Source organism: Schistocerca americana, chromosome X (genome assembly GCF_021461395.2).
Source record: "Schistocerca americana isolate TAMUIC-IGC-003095 chromosome X, iqSchAmer2.1, whole genome shotgun sequence".
NCBI lineage: Eukaryota > Metazoa > Arthropoda > Insecta > Orthoptera > Acrididae > Schistocerca > Schistocerca americana.
In genome coordinates this window covers 530,989,121-531,013,000 of record NC_060130.1, presented here as the reverse complement: position 1 = coordinate 531,013,000, position 23,880 = coordinate 530,989,121, and positions in this window count along the sequence as shown.

The window sequence follows — 23,880 nt, the reverse complement described above, 5'->3', positions numbered from 1 at the left end:
GATAAAATAATTCTAGGGTCTACCAAATGAGATAGTCAGCAAGTGTGTAATAGCAAAGCAGGAATATCTAAAGAATAAATGAAAAGTTATGGTAGCATGCATGAATATGGCAAAGCTAGACGTCGCTTATAGGAAAATTAGAGATAGCATTGGAGCAAGAAGCAGCAGCTGTGCAAATACGCTACTGGCCATTAAAATTGCTACACCAAGAAGAAATGCAGATGATAAACGGATATTCATTAGACAAATATATTATACTAGAACTGACATGTGAATACATTTTCACGCAATTTGGGTGCATAGATCCTGAGAAATCAGTACCCAGAACAACCAACTCTGGCCGTAATAACGGCCTTGATACGCCTGGGCATTGAGTCAAACAGAGCTTGGATGGCGTGTACAGCTATAATTCATCAAGAGTAGTGACTGGCGTATTGTGACGAGCCCGTTGCTCGGCCACCATTGACCAGACGTTTTCAGTTGGTGAGAGATCTGGAGAATATGCTGGCCAGGGTAGCAGTCGAACATTTTCTGTATTCAGAAAGGCCCGTTCAGGACCTGAAACATGCGGTCGTGCATTATCCTGCTGAAATGTAGGGTTTCACAGCGATCGAATGAAGGGTAGAGCCACGGGTCCTAACACGATTGAAATGTAACGTCCGCTGTTCAAAGTGCCGTCAATGCGAACAAGAGGTGACCGAGACGTGTAACCAATGGCACCCCATACCATCACGCCGGGTGATACGCCAGTATGGCGGCGACGAATTCACGCTTCCAATGTGCGTTCACCGCGATGTCGCCAAACACGGATGCGACCATCATGATGCTGTAAACAGAACCTGGATTCATCCCAATGAATGACGTTTTGTCATTCGTGCACCCAGGATCGTGGTTGAGTACACCATCGCAGGCACTCCTGTCTGTGATACAACGTCAAGGGTAACCGCAGCCATGGTCTCCGAGCTGATAGTCCATGTTGCTGCAAACGTCGTCGAACTGTTCTTGCCGGTGGTTGTTGTCTTGCAAACGTCCCCATCTGCTGACTCAGGGATCGAGACGTGGCTGCACGATCCGTTACAACCATGCGGATAAGATGTCTGTCATCTCGACTGCTTGTGAGACGAGGCGGTTGGGATCCAGCACGGCGTTCCGTATTACCCTCCTGAACCCACCGATTCCATATTCTGTTAACAGTCATTGGATCTCGACCAACGCGAGCAGCAATGTCGCGATACGATAAATCGCAATCGCGATAGGCTACAATCCGACCTTTATCCAAGTCGGAATCGTGATGGTACGCATTTCTCCTCCTTACAAGAGGCATCACAACAACGTTTCACCAGGCAACGCCGGTCAACTGCTGTTTGCGTATAAGAAATCGATTGGAAACTCTCCTCACGTCAGCACGTTGTAGGTGTCGCCACCGGCGTCAACCTTGTGTGAATGCTCTGAATAGCTAATCATTTGCATATCACAGCATCTTCTTCCTGTCGGTTAAATTTCGCGTCTGTAGCACGTCATCTTCGTGGTGTAGCAATTTTAATGTCCAGTAGTGCATTAAGAACTTAAATGGCGAGCGAGTACTAAACGAAGATATGAAAGCTGGATGGTGGAAGGATGTATAAAAGAGCTATACATAGGAAACGGACTTAAAAACAGTATTATGGAAAACGTAGACGAAGCCGATGAAAAGAACGTGGTACGTGTGATATTGTGACATGAATTTGTTTGAGCACTGAAAGACATAAGTCGAAACTAGGCACCTAAAGTGGATGATATTCCATGAGAATTCTTAGGCTCTTTGGGTTACCCAGCAATGACAAAGTATTTGACTTGTATAAATAGCTATTCAACATGTCTAAATAAATAAATAAGAAATGTATTCCAGATACACGAGACAGGCGAAATAGAGTACAACATCAAGCAGAATATACCAAAAGCAATTCCAAAGAAGGCATATAGCTGACAGATATATTAGCGAATCACCAGGTTAATAAGTTATAGATGCCAAATACTAACAAAAATTATTTACAGAAGAACGGAAGATATGAAGAAGCCTACCTCCGGTAGCCTTATGGCTACCAAAGAAATGTAGGTACGCGTGAGGCGGAACTAACGCTACGACTATTCTCAGAAAATAGACTGAAGAATGGCTGACATACGTTTATAGTGTATATATCTATAGAGAAAAGTCTGACACTGTTGACTGGAACACATTTGTTTGAGATTCTGTAGGTATCTGAGGTAAAATATACGAAGTTAAAGATTATCTGCAACTTGTACAGAAGCCAGACCCTAGTTAAGAGAACCAAAGGACAGGGAAAGATAAGAAGTAGTTGAGAAGGAAATGAGACAATGTTGTAGCCTATCCCTCACGTTGTTCGGTTTGTGCACCGAGCAAAGAAAAAAGTAAACCAAGGAGAAATTTGGAAAGGGAATTACTCTTAGGGAGAAGAAAAAAGAACTTTATATTTTGTAACAAAAAATTTATAAAATGAGTTGAACTGACTTGAATAGTGTCTTGATAAGGCTTTAAAAGATGAAAATCAACAAATGTGAAACACGGATAATGTAACGTAGTTGTTTTGAATGACACATACACACTACTCTAGTGTAATATTCCACAATATTTATTATTTTACAAACAAAATCGGTTTGTAAAATTATAAATATTGTAGAATATTACGCCAATCCATGTGTGCTTCATTCATAATATATAAAATATTCTACCAAGAGCCGACGAAACAGTCAGTCAGTGGAATGTAGTTGGATTAAATTAGGTGATGCTGAAAGAATTAGATTTGAAATCGAGACACTGAAATTTGTAGACGAGTTTTGCTATTTGAGGATCAAAATAACTGATGATGATGGAAATAAAGAGGATATAAAATGCGGTCTTACAATAGCAAGAAGCAATTTTTTGAAAAAAAAAGAAGTAAATCAACATATAAAACAACCTCAATGTTAGGAAGTTTTTCTTGAAAATATCTGCCTGGTTTGTAGCCCTACACAGCAGGGAAACGTGAACGATTGATTAACAGTACAGACAAGAACGATATAAAATCTTTATAAATGTGATCAGACGGTATAGTGCTGACACTTAGCTCAGTAGCTCAGATAAGTAATGAACAGATACTGAATCGAATCGGGGATGATGGAAATGTAAGGCACAAGTCGACAAAAAGAAAGGGTCGGTTGATGGCACACATCCTGAAGTATCAAGGAATAGTCAGTTTGATAATGGGAGAAAGTGTGTGGAATTAAAATTGTAAAGTGAGACCAAGGCGTAACAATAATAATCAGGGACAGATGGATTTATGTTGCAATAGTTATGAAGACAAAAAGAGACATGCAAAAGATAGACTAGCGTAGAGACATGCAGTAAGCCAATCTTCGAACTAAATAGCGCATCAGCACCACACGACGGGATGAAACTACGCTGTGCCCCGTGCTTTGTTCTGTAAATCGAGCAAACATGCCTCCTATTTTCTGAAATATTTTCTCTACAAACATTAACGGGTGGTAAAACACCGTACTTCTTTCTTTAAAGGATATCAGAATAACTCCAGGAGATATTCCATTTAAAAACTGAAAAAGGCTGCATTCGTTTCGGTATCTTAATAGGAAAAACAGTTACGAGTTTTCCTTTATCCACAAAGCAAAATATTATCCCCTATCCGTACTGCTGTACCTCGGATATCTTGCTTAAATTTCATAAAGCGATTATGAAACACAACAGATGCCCTGCCTGTATTTTTCCGTGGATCGAGAACATATAATCTGATTTGCACAGTTGGTTTCAAACGTAGAGGAGCTTATGGTTTTAAGGCGCAAGATTAATCATTCCGAGAAGCTCAGAAGTCTTGGAATCAGTACAGTACGTAATATGAAGTTACATACACCACGTCCCTAAGTGCTGGCTTCAGCAATTGACATCGACACAGAGCGTTCCGTTTTGAAATCTTTCGTCTAAACGCGGAACTTTTAGTAAATTTAGATATAGTCGCTGTAGTAAACCAGCGGAAAATAAAAAAAGGCGATATTTTAAAATGGAGAGATGTCATCCAGAATTTGCTGGTTGCAGTTTTATGGGCTTCACCGAGTAGATATTGGTGACATACGCTTGCTGAAAAACGTTCTCGTGTATTACATTGCTACATTTTTCATCCTCTATAAAACTTTTTCTCAGTGTTTGAGTAATACTTCGACATTTTTCCCTACATCCTACGGTTATCTCGTGTATGTTCGTGGGTGTCTTAAGGCAATTGCAAAACAATGCCAACAGTATATTGTAAAGTCCATACTGTGGATATACACTACATAAAGGCTATTGAAAAATACATTTGATATTATAAATAATAGCTAAATAGATGAACTCCATAACTGCAGAAAAAATTCCGTATTGTTTAATAATACATAAACCAAGTTCTCTATGTGTTTTGTTACACAGCTATACACAATTAACTGACACAAGCACATGAATATTTGTTCATTGGAACACTCACACCAACGTACATCTTGTTCAGTCAACGAACATCCTGAGACGAAGGCAGTGACGACGTCACTGCCCAGTCTATGGTGGTCCCTATCCTTGTGTGTAGTTTACTCGTGGGTGGCTGATTCCAGGCCGGTGGCAGCCCTCTTCCGACTGTTACTAACGTGAGTTCCGGCCTCCAGAGATGATGCCATCAGACTTGATGATGAACTGCTGGTTGTAGAAATCCTGAAGACTTGGCTCAGCTGATGATGAACTCCGCTGAATCACAATGAACTGTGCTCTGACTCGTTGAGACACGAGTCATAAAGAGGCGTGGATTACTGCATAGAATCTGCGCTATTGTTTATGCTGCAGGGGATAACGGGCCCCACTCTTTGGTTTGTTGTCGTCGTTGCCAGAAACTGTTGCACTTAATGTGGCCAAATACTATGGTTGCAGCTGGTGGTTCTGGGGAAAACAGTTCAAGTTCTAGCCTCCTTTGTTCCCGCGTGGATACAGGCACGTTGAAATGCTGCTACAACAAAAGGATGGACTATCCAGCAGGTATATGGACGTGGAACACAACGTCAACCAATCTAAACTACGTGGTATACGCTGAGGTGACAAAGGTCACGGGATACCACCTAATATCGTGCTGAACCTCCTTTTACCCCACGTAGTGTAGCAACTCGACGTGGGATAGATAAAAGAAGTCGTTGGATGTCCCCTGTAGAAATGTTACACCATCCAGCCTCTATAACTATCCTTAATTGTTAAAGTGTTAACGGTGCTGCATCTTGTTCACGAACCGATTTCTGGATTATGTCCCATAAATGTTCGACTATGGAGCCACCACCAGCTTGCACAGTCCTTTGTTGACAATTTAAGTCCATGGCTTTTTGGGGTCTTCGCCACACTCGAACCCTACCATCAGCTCTTACCAACTGATACCGGGAATCATCTGACCAGGCCACGGTTCTCCATTCGTCCAGGGTCCAACCGATACGGCCACGAGCCCAGGTGAGGGGCTGAGGACTATATCGTGCTGTTGGCAAAGGCCCTCGCGTCGGTCATCTGCTGCCATAGTCCATTAACGCGAAATTTCGCCACACTGTCCAAACGTACATCCCATACCGATTTTCGCGATTGTTTCAGGCAGTGTTGCTTGTATCTTAGCACTGAAAATTCTACGGGAGCGCCACTGCTCTTGGTCGCTACGTGAAGACCATCGGCCACTGCGTTTCTGTTCCGAGAGGTAATGCCTGAAATTTTAATACTGAATTCTCTAACGATTTCCGAAATGGCAGGTCCCATGCGTCTAGCTACAACTATCATTCCGCGTTCGAAGCCCGTTAATTCCTGTCGTGCTGCCTTAAATCACGTCGTAAACCTTTTCATGTGAGTCACCTGAATACACATAATAGTTCCGCGAATGCACAGTTCTTTTATACCTTGTGTACGCGATACTAGCGTCATTTGCATATGTGCGTATCTCTATCCCATGACTTTTGTCACCTCAATGTATGAGGATACGGAGTGCCAAATGTTGACTTCCAGGATGCCTGCAACGAAACCGTATAGTTACTGCCAGTTATCGGCCATGAGAGAGACATGGAGTTGAACCGAGTAATCCCTTAAAAATTGAGAGCTGCTCAATGGGAAAATAAAGAGATTTAACACAAAAAAATGATATCGAAAAAGAATATCGGGGTTTAAAGCCGTGTCGCGAATTAGGTCAACAGATGCAAATCACAAGCCCAAAGTAGGGAATGTAATAGTTCATGTCTTCAGCAAAGGAATAATTCCAACATTTGCCTGATGTAATTTAGAAAAACTTAAATCTGTTGCTGGACGGGGACTGGAACCGCTGTCCTCACGAATGTTAAGTATGTTAATACTGTACCACATCTCTTCGCGACCAGAAAAGGAACATGGCTGGAGTGCACAGCCAATGAATTGGCGGGATTCAGTTCTTGTTCTTGTGATAAGAAACGACATGGAGTTAGAACAATCTACGACGGACGACACTGAAGCCAAATGAAAAAATTTCAGCATGGACAGAGATGTAGTTGATCTCAATGATTTTTGTTTCCGTAATATTGGTACATGTTGCTCAGTACTGTAACGTCATATGTCAACTTTGCCAGCAGAACTCTTGTATAAGTACTCCACTTATAAATGTCTCGTTAAAATGGATAGACTACAATACTGAGTCGTCGTAAAAAAAGAGGAGTTTCATCGACGAAAGAAGTGCATCAGTAGTGTTTGAGGGACTATAAGGGACTGTCTCCTCCATTTGATAAATGGGCAACTGAACTCAAATGCGTCGTACTTGTCTTGAGGATGAAGCGCATGAAGAGCACCTCACCACCGCAGGTGATAATGTCGAGAAGTTCCACAGTATATTATTGTATGAACGGCAATAGACTAGTTTGTAGTAGCTGAGGTCACAAGTGCAGTCAACAAAACAAAACTGGTTCGTCCAGTTAACGGATGCAGTATGGAGGGGTATGTGGTCAGCATACCGCTCTCCCGGCCGTTGCGTAAACTTCCCATACCGTGGAGCCGCTGCTACTCGGTCAGGTAGCTCCTGAGTTAACGTTACCAGGTTGAGTACTTCCTAAAAAAGTCCTCCGACAAAGAAAAATAATTGGAAGTACCGCGAATCGAACCCTGGTCCTCCGCATGGGAGCCATCTTCACTGACTACTTTTTCTGTTGATCTCATCTTGTTCGTTATTGTTTGTTATATTTGTTTTGGGCGGACGCATCATGATACCATTTCAAGTCCATGGTTGATCCATGTACTCAGTTTCTTTGTTATTACAGAGGGCATGTACCCCTCCGACCGATCGCGCTGAGCTACTGTGCCGGCTACACTCAGCTACGGAGGCGGACTCGAAACAGATATGCAGGTACGACATTGGTTCAAATGGCTCTGAGCACTATGGGACTTAACTTCTAAGGTCATCAGTCCCCTAGAACTTAGAACTGCTTAAACCTAACTAGCCCAAGGACATCACACACATCCATCCCCGAGGCGGTATTCGAACCCGCGACCGTAGCGGTTACGCGGTTCCAGACTGTAGCGCCTAGAACCGCTTGGCCACCCATCCCGGCAGGTACGACATTGCACGATCTTTCAGTTGACAGGACAAGCACAGAATATTGGTTTCCTACGGAAGCGTATGGTTTATTTCCCCCTTATTTTCAAGGTAAAATAGAACGCAGTTACGGCGGTAGTCTGTAGGAATGAAACTACAGATGCCAGACGACGGAATGTACTATTCTTTGCCGTACTGAAATTACAATTTAATTTGAGAAAATGAGTATTTACGTTGTGATCTGACATTATTTTCAATTTACCCAAAAGATACTATCATTATTGTAAATGATTTCAAAAATGGAAGAAATGTGCCTGTTACGGAAGAGTTTGCTAATGTGAGATAGGTAGATTCTGGCTAAAGTAAGTGCTCAGCTCTGTTGGGATGTATCAGAATTTAATTCTCACAGCGCTTGAGGCATTGAGCAGTTACAGTAAGACAATTACGAAGCCGGTTATTCTCGAGAAGCTACGTTGGGCTTATGTGCCTGTAGGGCTATAATATCTGAAGCTGAATAGCTGTTGGAACAATATCCATATGATTATATTCTTCACAAAGTACTCTTCCATTCGCTGTCATGAACTGTCCGTCAAATCGAATAGCGTAACTATGAGGCTAGCTTTCTAGTGTAAGATGGCTTATTCGTAATATGCAACACCACGCATATCCTAAACGCGACAACAGTGCATGTTAGGACACGTTATCTCATAGTAGGGAAGATTCATCTTACCATCCTGGTAGCTGGTTTTAGACTAATATTTTTACTAAGTGGTTTGAGAATTTTGTGAACTTTGTGAAGCCATCTGGTGATGATCCTGATGTGCTAATACATGATGGTCATCGTACCACATTTTTGTGACAGACAAAACAAGAGAAAATCTTGTCCACATCACCATGCGAATACCACAGGTCAAGCAGCAACATTATTTTTGATTAAAGGTTATTTGGAGCGATCTACTTGAGAGAAATGACTACTGAAAATGTTACAAACGGACTCTGGGACTGGAACTATTTCCATGTAACAGGCATATACACTGAGACAGACTAATGTGACGACCGCCTATGTTCGACTCAAATATGCAAAACAATTCACAGATAGCAGGTGGCAGCAGTAGCAGTGAAGGGTATATAAAACGTGCCGGGAGGACGTGAGAAACAGTGTAATCGTTGCAATGTGGAAACGGAGCAATTTGTCTGACGTGCAAAAGAGCATGATCATTGGCTTTCGGGCTAAGGGTGGAAGCATTTCCGAAACGGATGAGCTTTTAAACAGTTCGCGTGCGGTTAAGGTTATAGTATACCGTCCATTGCAAAATTACGAAATCCAAAACCGGAATCGAGGCCATAGGTAACAGCGGTGAATGACGACTGCGGAGATGTGTACGGGCGAACAGACCTGCAACTGCTCACCAACTGACCGCCCAGATGAACCAGCGGGCTGCCAACGACGTTTTCTCAGTAACAGTTCAGCGAACTTTGTTGCGTATGGGCCTCCACTGCAGGCACCTGGTTCATGCGTCCATGATGACTACTGTTCGTCGTCGACGAAGGTTGGAATTTGCAAGTCAATGCCTTGACTGGACGACCACAGAGTGGCGACAGGCGGCTTTTTCACATAAATCGCGTTTTATGCTCCATCGGACAGATGGCTGTTGGCATGTATGGCGTGAAACCTTTAAAAGCATACACCCGGCAGCCAGGAGGAAGCTTTATGGTCTGGGAAATGTTTTTGCGGCACGATCTCGTCATTCTGGAAGGTACAATGGGTCAATACAAGTATCCGTCTATCCTTCTAAACCATGTCCACACCCATGTGCAGTTTGTTTCTCCTCGGCAGGATGGCATCTGCCAGCAGGAGAATGCAACGTGTCACACAACTCACAGTGTTCGTGAGTGGTTTCAACAGCACCAGGGTGAGTGTACCGTATTCGAGAATCTGTGGGACCACCTCGATCGTGCTGCTAGCGCCATGGATCCTAACCGAGAAACCTAGCGCAACTCGTCACGGCACTGGACTAGGCATGGCTCCACATCCCTGTCGGTACCGTCTGGAACCTCACTGACTCTCTTCCTGCGCGTCTGGCAATGCAAAAGGCGGTAATTCAGGATTTTGATAGGTGGTCACATTAATGTGACTGGACAGTGTACTTAGAAATGACTTCGTAATAGAGCAGGAGTTTGACTTAACAGCTCCGGACTTCTTCCAAAATTAACAATCCACATCAAGAACCACCAGATGTAGTAAAATCAGTACCTTCTTAATCTTTTACGTATCTAAGATCGTTTCCATACAGGGAACATTTTAAACATTCAAAGAGGTAAAAGCTGTAGCGGAATCAAAGGATACAAAAGCGAAAGTTTTATTCTTGGAAAAGGAAAAGAGAAAATTCGGGAAACAATCAACTTCATGTGGCAGGGTCACCAACTACGCTGCATATTTCCAGCAATTACCCACACACATGGCTTTGTCATTTGCTGTGGTAAGGTCTGTCACTACGCAAGTATTGGCTATTTTTCGTTATATTATTAGATGTTGATGATCTTGTACAGTACCGTACTCACAAGAGTCGCTTTCTTTATAGCCCCATTTTCTCAGACTGACACCGTGTAACGCCATTTCTGTATGGTTAAGCACCCCAATGCCGGGAACGGTAGATGATTCCCAGCAGCCAATTATTCTTGAGGTTTTATTAGTGTCTGATTAATAAAGTTTTGCATAAATGTTCTCGCCGTGTTTCAGGCGGCTCGTCCAAAGGGTTGTTAATTTGCATAAAACTTTGCCGAGAGTTCAGTCTGTTGCGGCGTAATTGGTAGCTGTATAACGGGTGCCTGTAATCATCAGACTGTTTCCTTCTTTCGGACTCAGCTGCAGCATGCCTTTTGAATGTGGGTGGAGCTATGCTGACAATGGAGTAAATTTGTAGAACTGGCTTTGATTTTAGGCAGCCAGACACTATGCGCACTGTCTCATTAATTGTCACGTTGAGATATTTAGTGTGTAGGGTTGTACCAGACGGGTGTTGCATACCCTTCTGCAGAGAATCTTAGTACGAGAGCCGATGTTCTCAGAATCTGAGACTGAGTTTCCCATTTTGTGCTGGCGAGTTTTCGAATGATGTTATCCCTCGCAATACTTTTCCCTTAACGTTTTGACAGTACTTCTGAAAAATGTCAAGGTCCTCTCAAGTCTCACATCCAAATATTTCAAGTCATCATGTTTCAACTCCTGGCCCCGCCACATTACTTTCGATTGCGCGTCTTGTTTCTAATGTGGAAGCTATACATCTGAGTATTATAGGGATTTCCCCCGCAGTAGACAGCTAAGCCTTGGAGAATTAGTTCCCCTTCAACTTCCTCAAATGATTTCCCTTGTTTGGTCACGGCACATGTAAGTTATCTCGTCTCACAAGGTTCACCTCTGACCTCGAACGCTCGAAATCGCACGAAAACCTACTGAGACTAACACTCGGTCGTAAAATCAACAGTGATTTTTATTTTTATTTATTTACACGTCTAGTTCCGTAGGACCAAACTGAGGAGCAAATCTCCAAGGTCATGGAACGTGTTAGTACATCAAATTACAACATAAAAATAATAAGTGTCATTTCTGTGCCAAACACCGCACATGTCTCCTAACGACATCGGACGGTGTCACGTTACAGCTACACTAACTAGTGCTCTAGTTGCGTGAATGGTATAGCTGCAATTCGACTGTGTCTCTTGGAGTGTTCGCATGCGGGTTATTGTGTAAACTGAGTACAGTGATATCATGAAGAGAATTAATCCTACGAATGTAAAAAGTTGCGACTTGCTGAATATGGAAATGAAACCGGGGTCGAGGAGATTGAGTTCGCGGATATATTACATAAATAATAATCCAGAAGTATAATGGAGACAGCACAGAAATACATGACGTTGCGCTGGATGGCTGTGGCGATTATGGACAGGAAGAACCTGAACCTGAAAGTGGCTGTTCAGGCAGTACACGAAGTTCATTTCCAGAGCAACAGGAACAGTCCTGTCAAAGTGAGTACGAACTATCTCCACCAAACCATCGAGGGCCGATGTATTAGAATGTACTCATGACTGAGTACTAGAGAACATTTATGAAGATTATTAAAATTGTGGCTTCAATTCTTATGGCAAACTACTGAGGTGCTGTAAATGCATTAAAAGAAAATCAAACTGCAGATTAATTCTAAATTACGTGTATAGCAAGAGGCGAGCACGAGCTCGTTTCAAAGGAAACATACTGTCGCAATTACAAACTCTTAAAGAGAACATAATATGGCAATTTGATAGAGCAAGGTTGTCTGGATCTACAGTTCACTGTAGGCATCTGCAGATGTGAGCACTAGAAGCGTCTAAAATGGTTGACTTGCAAAATCTCAAAGCTTAATTTCTTTCAGCGACAATCTTAAATCTGAATATGGCATTTCATTCATGCGTTTTACCACATTTGTTACACGTAAAGACGTAGAAGACAACAATAGTATGCATGAGAAATTGCAGTTGTCTGTGGAGGAAATGAACATGTTTATGACCGAGCAGGGTATGAGAAAGGAAATGTTTAGAATGGTGAACAGAGTCAATCAAAGTATGAAATGTCTTTATCATGAACACTGTCTCACAGAGAAGAGAAAACTACAGCTAGGATGTTGCAGTCTGTCCATAGCTCTATCCACAGCTATACAAGTGATGTGGGTTTATCAATCACGAGGAAGACAAGTAAAAAGGCGTACATATGTTTTCAAGAGGTGCAAGGCACTTTTCGCCCAAACATCTCAAAGAAAATTGAAATAACCTACCCACGAAACATTCATATGGAGGCAAGCAAAAGTGGGAAAATGAGTGAAAAAAAATGAAACCTTTTATAACTGCAGTCCTTGGTGAACACGTAAGATGTGAAAAGAGCCTATTACTGTGCGATTCCTGGTCAGGTCATACAAATGAAGTTTTCCAAACAAAGGTGTTAGGCTGAACATATTGCCACCGAAAACAACAAAATATTGCCAATTTCTTAATACTTAGTTCTTTGGACAATATAAGCTCTATATCAGAAGGACTGCTGATTTTGGAAGACAAAATGTGCCAAATTACAAGTGATGATACATGATCATTATTTCATCATCAAACTTCGCTCTGAGATTAACAATTAATTTTCTGCACCAAAGTATATGTCTATGTTGCAATATACTTATTAAAAGGCAGGTTATGACATTGACATACCCGTATCATCACTCGAAATGTAATTTGTGTGGCTGTTGATATTGGACTGCTTGAATGAGCAAGTGATTTTGATAGTAAAAACGCGGCTTTAGTGAGGTGTGCACACTGTTTTTTTCCACCTTGTTTAAACCACTTCATCGAAATCCCCCATCTGTTCTATGAGTACTAATATAAGCCCTATCAGCTGTGTAGCATATGTGTGTTTTGCCCTACTATATTTACTTTAAGCAGAGGGTTTTTGCCACTGTTGATTGAAAAAGTGAGGGTACACTGACATCGCAGAATTACGTAAAAATTCCCTAATACGGTTTTAGTATCTTGTTACTTTGTTTCTCAGTAATTAAATGTAACTTATGGTACAACGCAATATTTTGCATGCAAATGACAAAGACCAAAGTTGTATTTTAAATTTTTATTTTTTAACGATCGAGTGTTATTCTAAGTATGGTACCGTGCGACTCCGAACGTTAGAGGTCAAAGGTGTTCCTTGTCAGTGTTATAGGCTGATCATTTTTATAGATATTATATAAAAATGGTGACAGGACACTGCCCTGGCGTAGACCATTCATTTATCTTCTTCAGCTGCTATTCCCCCCCCCCCCCCCCCTCCCCGCCGCCACCGTAGCGTCACATATAAAAACGTATATTTTTTTGGAGATATTCTACTACTTTTGTCATTCGGAAGCTCTTTGTTATATTACAAAATTGGACGAGCAGCCATCAGTGGTTTACACTGTCATAGGTAGCCGAGAAATCTACAAAAGCGGCTGCAGTTATCTGCTACCGTTCGAAGCCGTCATCTATGTGTATTGAGAGATTGTGTATTTGACCACACCCTGATTTACCAGTCATAAATCCTGCCTGTTCTGGTATGATTTTGGTTTCTGTTATGACAAAATTCTCTCAAGAGCCATTTTTTCATGTGCCTTGTAGAGACGACACAGGGTGATAGGCCCAAAATTTTGTGGGTCTGTAGGCTGTAGCAGGCCTACCATCTTGGCTTTCCTCCAGACTTTCGAAATGTGCATAGTGGTATATAGCTATTCATTAACTGTACAATCCATTTTACAGCTGCAGGCCCCAAATGCTATGTTTCGTCAGTGTGGATATGACCCAGGCCAGCAGCTTTGTTTCCTTCATTAGGTGATCGTTCTTCTTAATTCTTCAGTACCGAGTGGCATGGAGAGGGTGTCCACAGCATTACTCATATTACGTTGGATTTTCACCCTTTTTCCCTTTAGACGTTATTTTTCCATTTGAAAGAAGGCAGGGACCTTTTCTGTCTGGAGTTACTACAGTACATCAGGTGCTAGAGCTGTAGGATGGTTGTAGAGACTTTACTAACTGCTACACTCACCGGCCGTTTTGCTTAATGTTCCCCTCGATTTATTTAGTCCTGAAACCTCTAGGTATGTACTTTCTGGATATTTCATCTCAGCAGCAGAACAAAGGTGTGACGTGAACTGCTATGCGGTACCAATTGCATGATTTCTGGGCCCAGTTCTTCTGTAAGATCCTGCCACTTTGCTTTTTTAAAAGTGAAGCGTATTTTAAAGGGTACTACTTCTGGTCTAACAGCCGCACTGACTATACAAGTTATTCGTCTGTGTTGCGTCCATGGTATCGGGTTTACCACAGTTTGTATGTATGGCCACTGATTATGTCACCAAGAAAGATACTGTCCGGTTTGTACACTCTGTGCCATCTTCCACTGTTGAAGGATTTCTATCACCGTTAATATCTGTTTAATAGTAACCCCAGTCCGTGCTATGTCAGTTAAAGTCGCCAGTAACAAAGTCCTGGAGTCGGAGGAGATCACACTTTTTCCTTGCACACATTAAATAGTAATATCTACAGAAAGGTATTCGATACTTATCGAAGTTGTCATTAAAGCTCGCTTTGACAAATGCCCTGTTAGTGGATGAGGCTCAGCTTTTGATGTAACTGGTGCTCCGGTTTCTAAAGGATTAGTTACCTGGGACGCCCGGAGGTTTTCAAACAATCTGAAATACGGTGTGCGAGGAGGACCTTCCTTAAACCTCGTCTGGTACAAATTTAATGTAAGACAGTGCTTCAGTTGTGGAAACAGAACAAGAAACTGAATGCATATTCCGAAGTGGTCGTTTCGTCGAAGACTAACGTAGAGAAATAGGCACAGTGCATGGAATGCTCTCCCTGGGCTTCTAAGGAGTGCTAACTTGGGAAAGTGCTCTGTATATCATGAATGCACTTTCGAAAAGCAGTTGACCCTTAATGCCAATAAATAAAAATTATTGATCATAAGTAAGTGGAACGATCCAGTATTAGATTCAATTACAATATTGGCAATAAAGTAACTGAAAATACGTAGGAATAACCATCCAGAAAGACCTCGAGAGGAATTATCACTTAAGAAATAGTTTTAGGAAAAGCAAGTATCAGACTGGAATTCGTTGGAAGGATCTTAAAGAAATGTAATTCATCTACGGAATTTGTGGCTTACTAGACACTCGTTTGACCGATTCTTGAGGATTACTTCTCGATCTGGAATCGTTGACACGTAGTATTAATAGAAAAGGCAGACAAGATAAAAAAAAGGAGCACATGTTTTATCAAGGGTTCGTTTAGCAAAGGTGAGAGCGTTACCAGAGATGTTCATAAAACATGTGTGTCAGATGCTACAAGAGGAATGTCGTGCATTATGGAGAGATTTACTGTTCAAATTCCGACAACGTACGTTCTAAGAAAGACCTACTGCCTATTATTTCCTCACATATACACTGAGGTGACAAAAGTTGTGGGATAGCGATATGCACATATACAGATGGCGGTAGTACCGTGTACGTAAGGTATTACAGGGCAGTGCATTGGAGCTGTCTTTTGCACTCAGTTGGTTCATGTGAAAAGGTGTCCGACGTGGTTACGGCCGCACGACGGGAATTAACAGTCTTTGAACGCGGAATGGTTGTTGGAACCAGATGTATGATGCATTCTATTTCGGAAATCGTTGGGGAATTCAATATTCCCCTATCCACAGTGTCAAGAGTGTGCTGAGAATGCCAGATTCCAGGTATTACCTCTCACTACCGATAATGCAGTGGCCTACGGCCTTGACTTAATAACCGAGAGCAGGGACATTTGTGTAGGGCTGTCAGCGCTAACAGGCAAGCAACACTGAGTGAAATGACCTCCGAAATCATTGTGGGGCGTACGACGGATGTGGGCCAAATTTCGCGTTAATGGGCTATGGCAGCAGACGAAAGACGCGTGAACCTCTGCTAACAGCACGACATCGCATGTAGCACGTCCCCTGGACTCGTACCTATCGGTTGGACCCATGATGACTGGAAAACGGTGGCCTGGTCAGATGAGACCCGATTTCAGTTGGTAACAATCGACAGTAGTGTTCGAGTGGGGCGCAGACCCTACAAATCCATGGACCCAAGTTTTCAACCAAGCACTATGCAATCTGATGGTGGTCCCATAATGGTGTGGGCTGCGTTTGCGTGGAATGGATTGGGTCCTCTTATCCGACTGAACAGATAATTGACTGGAAATGGCTATGTTCGGCTACTTGGAGACCATTTGTAGCCATTTATGGACTTCATATTCCCAAACAACGATGGAGTTCTTATAGATATCAATTTGCCATGTCACTCGGGCACAGTTGTTCGTGATTGGTTTGAAGAACATTTTGGACAATTCTAGCAAATGATTTGGCCACCCAGATCGCCCGACATGAATCCCATCGAACATTTATGGCACGTAATCCAGAGGTCAGTTCATGCACAAAATACTGCATCGCCAACACTTCCGCAATTATGGACGACTATAGAGGCAGCATGGCTCATTATTTCTGCGTGGTACTTCCAACTTCTTGTTGAGTCTACTCCACGTCGATTTGCTGCACTATGGGGAGGGCAGAAGGAGATCCGAGACGATATTAGGAGGTATAGCATGACTTATGTCACCTTACTGTACATGTCACGATATAACCACGAATAGCAAATTCGAAACTGCAACTCATACGGAAGATTACCGACATAATCGAGGATGGATAATGTTCGCTGAATAAGAAGCTGGACGTGGACCAGTATGTACGGAATTACACAGTTACCTGAAGCATTAGCACCAATTCAATCGCTCGGGAGGGGCAGAGGGAGACAGAGAAAGAGAGAGAAAGACAGAGAGAGAGAGAGAGAGAGAAGGAACACAGACAGAGTGAGAAACACACTCATTGAGAGAGGGGGTCCGCAGCTCGTGGTCTAGTGGCTAGCGTTTCTGCCTCTGGATCACGGGGTCTCGGGTTCGATTCCCGACCGGGTTGGTGATATTCTGTGCTCAAGGACTGGGTGTTTGTGTAGTCCTCATCATTTCATCATGATTCGTGGAAGTGGCTAGATTGGACTGTGTAAATATTGGGACATTGTACGGGCGCTGATGATCGCGCAGTTGAGCGCCCCAAAAACCAACCATCATCATCATTGAGAAAGGGAGCGCGCGAAACCAGGGAAGAGAGAGTGAAACAGCGAATTATGGACTCATGTTATTGACAGTGTTCACACTGTTGAAATACTTGGATGACGGGGAGAAAGTAATGCCAGAAACTAGTTATACACTTCTGGAAATGGAAAAAAGAACACATTGACACCGGTGTGTCAGACCCACCATACTTGCTCCGGACACTGAGAGAGGGCTGTACAAGCAATGATCACACGCACGGCACAGCGGACACACCAGGAACCGCGGTGTTGGCCGTCGAATGGCGCTAGCTGCGCAGCATTTGTGCACCGCCGCCGTCAGTGTCAGCCAGTTTGCCGTGGCATACGGAGCTCCATCGCAGTCTTTAACACTGGTAGCATGCCGCGACAGCGTGGACGTGAACCGTATGTGCAGTTGACGGACTTTGAGCGAGGGCGTATAGTGGGCATGCGGGAGGCCGGGTGGACGTACCGCCGAATTGCTCAACACGTGGGGCGTGAGGTCTCCACAGTACATCGATGTTGTCGCCAGTGGTCGGCGGAAGGTGCACGTGCCCGTCGACCTGGGACCGGACCGCAGCGACGCACGGATGCACGCCAAGACCGTAGGATCCTACGCAGTGCCGTAGGGGACCGCACCGCCACTTCCCAGCAAATTAGGGACACTGTTGCTCCTGGGGTATCGGCGAGGACCATTCGCAACCGTCTCCATGAAGCTGGGCTACGGTCCCGCACACCGTTAGGCCGTCTTCCGCTCACGCCCCAACATCGTGCAGCCCGCCTCCAGTGGTGTCGCGACAGGCGTGAATGGAGGGACGAATGGAGACGTGTCGTCTTCAGCGGTGAGAGTCGCTTCTGCCTTGGTGCCAATGATGGTCGTATGCGTGTTTGGCGCTGTGCAGGTGAGCGCCACAATCAGGACTGCATACGACCGAGGCACACAAGGCCAACACCCGGCATCATGGTGCGGGGAGCGATCTCCTACACTGGCCGTACACCACTGGTGATCGTCGAGGGGACACTGAATAGTGCACGGTACATCCAAACCGTCATCAAACCCATCGTTCTACCATTCCTAGACAGGCAAGGGAACTTGCTGTTCCAACAGGACAATGCACGTCCGCATGTATCCCGTGCCACCCAACGTGCTCTAGAAGGTGTAAGTCAACTACCCTGGCCAGCAAGATCTCCGGATCTGTCCCCCATTGAGCATGTTTGGGACTGGATGAAGCGTCGTCTCACGCGGTCTGCACGTCCAGCACGAACGCTGGTCCAACTGAGGCGCCAGGTGGAAATGGCATGGCAAGCCGTTCCACAGGACTACATCCAGCATCTCTACGATCGTCTCCATGGGAGAATAGCAGCCTGCATTGCTGCGAAAGGTGGATATACACTGTACTAGTGCCGACATTGTGCATGCTCTGTTGCCTGTGTCTATGTGCCTGTGGTTCTGTCAGTGTGATCATGTGATGTATCTGACCCCAGGAATGTGTCAATAAAGTTTCCCCTTCCTGGGACAATGAATTCACGGTGTTCTTATTTCAATTTCCAGGAGTGTAGTTGGAGGAACAAAGCTATAACACAGCATTGATTCTGTATTGACAAAAAACAAGGTAGAAACCAAGTAAGTGCATTGCTTGACAAAAAATTGTATCACGCAGAAGAAATATTCGGTCATCAATGTAACTTCTGAAACGTATACACCATTGGCCAGTAGGGTATAAAAAGGGGTGACCACCGTCAGATGCTGAGTGATGACTGTGAGGGACACGGAGACGCTACGTTCTCGTGTGAGACAGCGTTATCATTACCTGACGCTTTGAAAGGGGCTTCATTGTGTGTCTTCATTTGGCCAGCTGCTCAAATGATGCAATGTCCAGAACTGTGGGCATTCAGATGTGACCGGAGCCTGATGTTAGGCAACGTGGGAACATGAGGGCAAGTATATTCGTCTTCGAGGTTAAGGTCGACCACGTCTGTCCATCACAAGACAGGATCGGCGTCTTGTGCCCCAAAAACATCATAAACCATTCATACTTGCGCCTGCAATCCGAGAGCATGTGACGGACTCCTTGCAACATTATATGTCATCACGTACCATTTGCTGGAGACCACCAGCATCTAGATTAGGGAGTTACCGTCCCATGTGTAGCCCGCCGTTAATATGAGAAAACAGATGGCTGCGTCTGGGGTGGTGCCGTGACCAGAAAGTGTGAAGTGCAGTTTTACACTAACCCAGATGACAACCGTCAGCGAGTGTGGTTGGCGACCTGGGGAGAGATTCCACTCTTCCAATGATTTACAGAAGCACAGCAATGTTACTCCTTGCCTCATGGAGTGGGAAGCCATTGAACGTTTCAGGTCACGGAAGGTAGTGACTGATGGAACTCTACTGCGCAATGGCATGTCACGAGCATCTTGCGTGCTCATGTGTTACTTCTCATGTGACATTATTCTGATGTCATTTTCCAACCGGACAATGCTCATCCATACATCGCACGTACATCTATGAGCTGTGTGGGCGATTTCGAGGAACTCCTGTGACCAGCAAGATCCCCAGATCTGTCCCCGATACATGTGTGGGACCAGCTTAGACGTCACGTCCGTCCTAGCGTCAGTTTCCACGACATCACAGACTTGTTATAACAGTTGTGGACTAATTTGCCTCAGGAGAGGATACAACATCTTTATGACACCCTTTTCAACCGAATATCTACATGCGTACAGACCACAGGTAGTGCAACGTCATACTGATAAGTGGGCTCATACTGCCAAATACTTTGTAAATCTGACTGAATTTTGTAATCACTGAAATAACGTCACATACCCTCACAATCCGTGAAATTTCACTTCATTCCCTTTACACTTTCTGGGTGATTCACTAAGGTAGTTTATATTATTAAAACAAGAAATTAAAATTTTGGTACAGTTGATATGAGGCGTAAAGTCTTTTAAAAAAATACCAAAAGTAAGGATAGATTTGAATAACAGTTTCTGAAGCAGCAGAAACTATTTCTTAAAGCATTTCTTATTCAGATATTTTTAATTTAAAAGTATTTTAAGGCCATCCATGAAAAATGAGGAGCACAATTTGACTTAAAACTCATAATGGAAGTCACCCAGAGAAACTGAGTGAGGCAATCAGACACTTATTTAAAAAATAATTTATGTGAAATGGGCCATTTGCCTTCCACATTAGGTGTTCGATGTTTTACCACACCGGCTAATTCTGTAGAGCAAAGAATACTTTCACATGCATAAATATTTTCTTTTTGGAACATACGCACGGGAAACTTAATTAGTTAACAGCGCCATTATCAGAGAGGCGGTCGAATTGAAAGCGTAAACATCCGACAGTAAAACTACAGATGTCGAGTAACTTAACATCACGTCAGATCCTCGTACAAATGAGCATTGACTGGCACGGCATTGGCGACCAGATTTTTCCGATATCCCAAAATCCGTCGGCATTCGTATTAATTATTAATCCTGATAATGACGGGTGACAAAATTCGCTTGCACTATTGAATTATTAACCACCAGCTTTATTCATCAGCTAGATAAACTGTGAGTGCTCTGCAATATAAATGATAAACACAGGTTCAAATGAGAATACATGTGTTGCCCAAATAAGCTACCCGCTCTTGAGGTCGTCATCACATCCAGGTTCCATATTTGTACTGCACAATGCATTGTTTTTAAGTATTTGATATCCATGTCAAATCTCTTACACCATATTTTATACATGACGGTATTTTGAGATAATATTGGCCGTATCTATGTTTTATTACCCAGCAGTATTACACACATTTTAATAATACTATAATTGATTCACTTGGGACACATACGAAGTGGAGCATATAAACTTTGTTGATAATGTCCGTAAATTGATGGTTTATCGATTTTTTTTTTATTCAACTATGCGTATTTCAGAGCAAAACTCCATTTTCAGGTTTCACAAGCTTTTCATTATGGCCCGATGTGGTACTCACACCTGAAGGGAGTTGTATTGACAATAAATAGGAAAGGCGCATGAGCTTTAACAAAAAATAAGCCGACCGAAGTGGCCGAGCGGTTCTAGGCGCTACAGTCTGGAACTGCTTGACCGCTACGGTCGCAGGTTCGAATCCTGCCTCGGGCATAGATGTGTGTGATGTTCTTAGGTTAGTTAGGTTTAAGTAGTTCTAAGTTCTAGGGGACTGATGACCACAGAAGTTAAGTCCCCTAGTGCTCACAGCGATTCGAAGCATTTTGAACAAAAAATAAACTATAGCGTTACTAAGTACCAGAATTTTGCTAAAATCTGCTTCACGTTTTGTCCAAATTGCAGTTTTCTACAATGGATAATATTACACGCGTGTCGTAACAGCAGAATGATGTACAAAAGTTTTGGTTACGTGAACTGTCTAGTTCCAAGGTCATTTGATTAAAATATGTCTAGTCTATATGTATGCCACATTTTGCAAATAGGATCGTTGTCAGAGACTTTACAAAATTTCCTCATATGTCCCAGTAATAATGTGTCGACTCGCAAGTGACCGAAGTGGCGTCAAATCGAAAGACTTACACCCAGCGAACGGTCTATCCGACGGGAGGCCCTAGTCACACGACATTTACAGTAATAATGTAAATTGTAAATGACATGAAGCAACGGAGGTAGCAACAGTGACCCCTCATTTGTCTGAAAGTGCAAATATTGCAATTGACTCAAATATACTTCATGTGTAACACATAAGCGAGTGGACATTCCACAAAATCTAGAAGTTTTGAGATACTAAATTACACAATCAAAACTCATGTTAAATGTAAGGACAGATGTGAATGTACCATATATCTCAATACTTTGAAGTAATTATAGCGTAAGAAATCTCACCTGCCGTAGATCTACGTTTCACGGTTTTTTCCCGTTCCTTCTAAAGCCAACTTCTCGCTAGTTTCATAAAATCACTTAAGTGGGAAAGTTTAGTTGGTTTAATTAATTTAGTTATAAGCAAAAGAAATTTTTAGGGTCTATGACAGAAAGCTTATTTCTACAACGTAGTACGTCTGCAGAGTAGAACTACTCAAACATCAAGTGAATGTTTATGGAAATAGCAGATCTATGTGTCCAATATTGTGAATACGTTTCTTGCGATGATATGTATGATAATGATGAAACAATGTAAAGCAAATTAACATCGGATAAACTGCATATCGTTGCATGACATATGATTAAGAATCATATGTTTTTGCCATTGATTTAACAATAGAGTCCCTAGACAGAATTATGTATGGGTCAATACAACATCCCAAACAATAACAGCTAATGAATCTTTAGTCGTAAAATAGGTATCGCACAGAGATGAATGCAGCGTGATCTTAAAAGAATTTAGTGTCTCCATCGTCACCATGTGTTAAATAACTTACAGATGCAAACAGCTGCAACCATCCACTTAACGAAATATTTCTTTATTTTCCTAATTATTTTATAAATTGTTCAGACCCAATTTGAGATATGGTGTGCATGGAGCTTACAGAATCATTCATAAGAATCTATCTGGAGACAGGATGTAGTTTCAGTGTAATAAAATGTATTAATACGAGTAACGTCGTGTCAAGACGGCTGGCTAGGTGAGGTACCCGGCTATAGGTTACAATGGTGTTGACTTCGATGAGCAGCGCGGCGGGATCAAAGAGACAGGTGAATGTCTGACGGAAGGCCCAAAACCGAAAATTACGTAGATATGTTTATTCCGAGTGAAAGACACAACAGATGTAATGTTACCTGGCGGCGGTCACTACCCCAAGCAGCAGATTGGTGTCGAGGAAAGCTGTTCATTCGGGTTCTCCTAGGAGCAGGAATTTTGCGCCGCGTAGTACCTGAAGTGCCCGGCGTAAAGCATCTTCATCTCGACAGTGACAATGTACCAAAGGTTTTTCCGAGGCAGCGCAACGCTTAGTACGTCAGCGCTTTACATAAGGCGTGACAGGCCAACTGGTTGTGGACAAGTCTATCGCTTTGTACGCTGTGTTCCAGTACAGCAATTTCTGCAAGTTAGGTGAAGTTCGTGTACAAAATGGCTACAAAACTGTCCTAAAATCGGCAAGTGCGTTTTAGTGTAAACTGTTAATCGACGCAGTGTCAAAAACATGTTGCTGACTACTTTTCTACGCTTCGCCGAAGTGTGACCAAATAATCCTTTTCTTTGTCGTCCATTATATGTGAAGCTGTGAGTACACCAAGGAGTTTCCTTTTCTCTTCTCTCAGGTAGTCTATCAATACTGTATTAACACTTTGGTTAAATTAACAGCACTTTGAACACTCTTCCTAGCAACACGTGTGGACGGAATTGTTAATGGGTGTCAATTTCTGGCAAAACACAAATGCGCAACGTATTTAAGTTTTGTATTTCTGCTGGTGCAAAACGCCCTATCCGGTTTGCGCGGCTCAATATTCCTACTCCTAAGCCGGGTATTCTAACGAGCAAACATTTTGCTGCGAGTGTGCAGGGCAGGGCGTTTACGTCGGCAGGGATGCAAAACTGAAATATGTTGCACGTTTGCGTTTTCACAGACAATAAAACCAGAAGCGCATTAAGTATTCAGTATACATATGCTGTTACAGAAGATTG